Here is a 5,430-nt window from a genome sequence, read left to right on the forward strand (position 1 = left end):
TCAAATCTGTAGGCGTTCAAGTCCATTGTACGGAATGGTACATCTGCACAGTGCCTACACACATCTACTCTGTGCCTTTTCACCTTTACTGACTTAGAATGCCCCAAGTAATAGAAGTGTATGTCAGGACTTTTCTACTGTACAATATTGTAGTAATGTGTAGTAATTTACACATTACTATGGATGTAATGTACTTCCACATTTGTGATCATGGATGAGTGGAATCACGGGGTGTAGACCCACAGATATTAAGCCTAGCTATATTGATTTCACATGCACTGTAGTCATGCATTATAGCATGGTGCATATATCCTTATCACCCCTGCCTGAGGATCAGGTATTCCAGAGTCTTGATCTTTCTCTGAACTGCAGAAGCCTGACTCACCCTGCCCATCTCTGCTGCTGCTGGGCTCAGGGCCCTATACTAGGAACACTCATTGGCATTTACAGTGCTACCCGACAGCAGGGACCACAAGTAGCCGCCCCCAAGGCTGTGATCAAGAGCCTTGTGTGGGTACTGTGGGCTGGAGCCTGCCTCCCTGAGAGCTGCCTTTCACCAGGACTGTCTTCCCCACCTCTCTGTAGGCTTCTCCACTCTGTGATGGATGCGTTTCTGGCTCCCCCTCTCTCCTCCACCTCTCCTCCCTCTGCTTGCCACCCTTTCCCAAGCACTCCTTCTCTTGCAGGTCTTTCTCACTCAGCACAAGTGCCTCAAGGGACCACAGTGTCAGCTGGTATTGAGAGGTCAGCTGCAATAGACGCCTCCATGTTTCTCTGATACCCTCAGGGATTTCTGGAACAATCTTGGGGAGTAAGCAAAAACCCTCTCATCACTTTCATAAAGGCTGCAAGATGTCCCCCTATCTTAGGGTTGTCTTGGGGGGGGTCCCCATTATAGTAGGTATGGAGCTACATGGAAGCAGCTCAGCCCTGAGGAAGAGGTGCACATTTTTCTGCCCCCTCACTGGCTTCGCCTCACTGCTGTCTTCCTTCCCGGGCACCTCTCCCCTTGGCCTCACTTAGTTCTGTTGCTTCCTTCCAGTAGGGCTTGTGTAACTCCAACAATGTTCCCTGTGTTCTGCTCTGAACAGGTGAGTGTTCTAACTTAGAAGTACAACCACTCACTGTTGCCAACAATTTTGAACTTGGTCTTTGTGATCTTCGTTAGATGCCAAGGTTCTGTCTCTCTGAGCATTTTGTTCTTATCACATGGCCAGGTCCTCCCACCCTCTCTTGCTTCGTCCTCTGAAGTGCACTGACAAGCACTAGCTTGGATGTGGGTTGACATGCATCTAGGATTTAGCTTCAAATTTGCATGTTCTTGTGTTGATGTATCACAAATAGGCGGAGGCAGGGGAGCTAAAAGATGCTAAAAGCGTTGGGAAGGTTTTCTTCTGCAGGAACAACAGTTCAAATGCCATGTTAGTCAGAGCAAGAAATGTGAGTTCCTGCCAGAGACAAAACCCAGTTTTACTGTCTGAACCCAATGGAAGGCATTACTTCACAGTCATAGAGAAAGATGTGTGTGTTGCTGTTGCTGGGGATGGTGGTGTGTGTGAACAAGGGGTTCTCTGTTCTGTGCAGTCATTCAGGGACCCAGATTGTTTGCATTGTCAATACCTTCTAAGAGTTTTCTACTCTTCATATGGTTAGAAGGCAAAAAGGGAGCGAAGAGAGAGGTGGGGGTGGTGTTTAGGTCAGGAGTAACACATGTATTTCCCACCATACTCCACCTCATAGACCCTCAAGCAGACTCTTGGAGGCCCTTTCATCACTATCTAGAGCCTTTGAGCTTCTTCTTCTAATCATTCATAAACATAAAGTGGATGTTAGGAGCCGTGAATACTGGAGGTTGTTGTTCCCAACCAACAGCACTTTGGTTCTTGTTCTCTGACCTCCCCCATACTCCTACGTGTCAACGCTTTATGTAGAATTGTGATCTGACATCACACTAAGACAGGTTCCAGCACTGATTCAGAGACACACTGGGGTACTCAGGACCCAGGGGAGTACAGTATGTGGATGTCTCTAGGAGGCCGTTGGGAACCCAAGTAAATACACCTTGGCTTTGAACTTGTTCTCCTTCACCCAAGCCTGGAGTATGCCAAGCACCAAACAAAATGGCAGACCCTATACAGTTCACTGGAGGCCTCGAAAGCCCTGCTCTGGCTGTCGGTGATGTGCTCCTCCACCAAAGATTTCTTGTAGGAGCCATTGCTCCATCCTCTATGTGCCCCTTCTACCGCTCTAGCTGAGCCAATTGGTTTTCATGTCCCTTTCCTCCTACAGATGTCAATCACTAGAGTAGAGTGAGTTCATCCTAGCACCTGGTGTAGTACTCTGCATAGGGCAGGTACTTAATGAATGAATGCTGAGTGAATGAATGACAGAATGAATAAGTACTGGCATCCACTGTCCAAGCTGTTCCTAGAACAATAGTTGGTTTCATTTGGGGGAGGGGGTTTACTGGGAATTGAACCAGGACTCAAGTATGCTGGCCAAGTCCACCCCCAGTCCTGGTTTCATTTGTAAGTCATCCTGTGGAGGACCCTTTTTGTGGAGCCCCTGGAAATTCTCCTCTCTCCACTTGTTACTTTCCTGTTTCCAGATCCTCAACTGCAGGGCACTCTCCTGTCCTCCTGCCCTGTGGTCCTGCATCCTTTGAGACTTCAATGTGCCAACTTCTGGGTTTGCCATAGTTCCTGCTCATTGCCTTTCTGCTGCTGACTGGTTCAAAGGGACTTCTCAGGTTCCTCCTACCATCTGCTCATCCTTTCTTCCCTACAGGCAGCTTTACCTAAGCTCCTGTGGTCTCCTTTTCTGCCGCTTGTAGCTGCCTATCTTCTGCCAAGGACTTTCACAGCAGCATTGACAGGGCAGGTAAGTAGGTTAAGCCACAGACATCAGCCCTGCATTATTTAGCCAAAGGAATTTGATGCTTGTTGACCACCTGTCACCCAGCAGAGGCTGGAAGATCAGGAACAGAAATGACAGATTGGGACCAGGACCTGGAATTCTTTGCTTTGCCTTGTCATGATGTTGATGAGCATCACACTCTGCTCAGGGAGAGTCTTTATACTTCCTGGGCTCTGGGTAGCTTTGACAGCTGTCCTTAGAACACACAACATGATGCTCACTTCTTGAGGGGAAATAGAGTTGCTCCCTCACCATCCTCAGAATCTTCCTTCCTCTTCAGATGAGCAACTCAGAGAATGCTTGGGTCACTTGTTCACAATGACAGAGCATTTTCATTCATCTTATGCATGCTTCAAGTCACATTGCACCTCCCATGTCACACAGCTAACATGTAACCTGTGCTGTGTCATTGGTTGGTGTACTGCATTGGTAGGAAACAGCGACAGGAAGTGATTTGTATATGTTCAGCATAGACAGACACAGTTCCCTCCAACACTGTTGGCCCAACGTTGGTTGAATTCTTGAATGGAGAGCCTGGGCACAGGGTTGACTGTGCAGTTTTCACTTTGCACGCTAAACAAACTAAAGAAAATAGAGATCCGTGTAAACCTCTTATGAATCTGAAGGCTATGACTCAGGCCTGTGGCAAGTGTGGGTGAAAACCCCAAGCCCCCCAGTTCCTGGTTTTTAGCCCATTTCCCCTATGAAATACTGAGAACCTGTTGGCAAGACAAGAGAACAATGTTAAGCAGCAGGCCAGGTGTGCGGGGAGGCCCCAGCTGCATCTGGCTCGAAGCTAAGTGCCCACGGATTAAGAACTTGCTTCAGTCTCAGACAAGTCTCCTCATCACTATGCCTCAGTTGCGTCACGAAGGACACCTTCATGTGCAAAGTTTTCCCTGAGGTCTGCTGGAGGATGCTCAAGACACAGGCATTGGGACACTGTCTAAGGGGCACTGGTTCTGGGGTACAGGCAAGGGCTACTGTTAGGAGAACTGCCAGTGTTCTGCAGAGAGCAGCCCCATCAATGGCACACAAAACACTTACTGCGAGTCAGTCATCCTAACAACACCATCTATCAGTTCATTATGTGTTCCGATAATCCTGTGAAGAATTCATTACCTATGTTTTGCTGATGAGGAGACTGAGGCATAGAGAGGCTAAGTAACTTAATATGACTAAGTTTGTAGGTCCAAGAGCCAACTTGGGTCCCAGGGACTGTGCCCTGTTTACCAGCATTCAGAAAACAAGACCTTCCTGACCCAAACCAGCCAAGAAAAAAAAACCCAGGAGTGGGAGTGTGAACAGCCACACGAGATTGCCTTGTGCTGGAAACCATAGGTTCAAATCCCATCACAGAAACAAACAAAAGGCAGACAGACAGACAGACAGATAGAAAAATAAAGATAAGGCATAGCACTCCCCAAATATCAGATAAAACAAAATGGCATTGTTGGGAGATGTTGTCAGTTTGCCCTCCCTGCTTAACCGTGCCTCAGCTCTTTCCACGGTCGGCCAGGCCTTCAGCGGACTTTCCCTGTCTAAACATATTCACCCTCATTTGCCTTCAAAGGCTACACTTTAGTGTTAAGTCAGAGGCTTTTTAAAAAAAAGATAAAGTAGAACCATACAGTGTGCACCCCACCACGTTTAGTTGCTAGAAGTCTATTTGTGGAGTATTTTTCAGTGTGTACAACTTCTCTTCGCTTCACTAACCCGGTTAGTCGGTGAAAGAATTTCTTCTTTGACGCTCAGTCTGAATCTCATTAGGGTGCCTGGGCCCAGCTACTAATTGCTGAATTCTGGACTTGCCAAAAGCATTTATGGACAGCAGCATGTGGGTAGGAACCTTCATTTCCCTCTCAGTAGATTCCTTTGTACTCAATGACCTTTCCCAAGAGACCTAGTCCTTGGCCTTAAATATAGAATTAGCAAAAATAGAATTTCTGAGGCCAGAAGGATTACTGGGAACCTTGGTCTCTAAAATTTATTTGTTTATTGATTTATTTGTGTGTATGTGTGTGTGTGTGTGTGTGTGTATGTCTGTGTGTGTATGTGTGTGTGTATGTCTCTGTGTGTGTGTATGTCTGTCTCTGTGTGTGTGTGTGTCTGTGTGTGTGTGTGTGTGTGTGTGTGTGTGTGTGTGTGTGAGAGAGAGAGAGAGAGAGAGAGCACACACATGCATTAGGCAGGGGACACATCTCTCACGGCACACAGGCAGAAGTTAGAGAAGAGAATCGTGGAGCTGGCTCCTTCCTGTATCACTTTCGGGTGGGTCCTGGGGATGGAGAGCAGCTTGTCAGCCTGTGCTTTTGCCTGCTGAGGCAATGGCTCCTGGCCTTGATTGAAGACTGACAGAAAACTGGAGCCTGGGGGTGAAGGGTTAGGCTGTGCGACGGTGTGGTTCTCAGAGTGTGCCTTATGTGTCAGAAACAATCAAATTTGTAGGATAGAATGTAATGTTTCAATCCACACACACGTTGTGTAGAGTTTAAATCATGTTAAACACAGCTA

The sequence above is a fragment of the Mus musculus genome, chromosome 6, assembly GCF_000001635.26.
Source record: "Mus musculus strain C57BL/6J chromosome 6, GRCm38.p6 C57BL/6J".
NCBI classification, from domain to species: domain Eukaryota; kingdom Metazoa; phylum Chordata; class Mammalia; order Rodentia; family Muridae; genus Mus; species Mus musculus.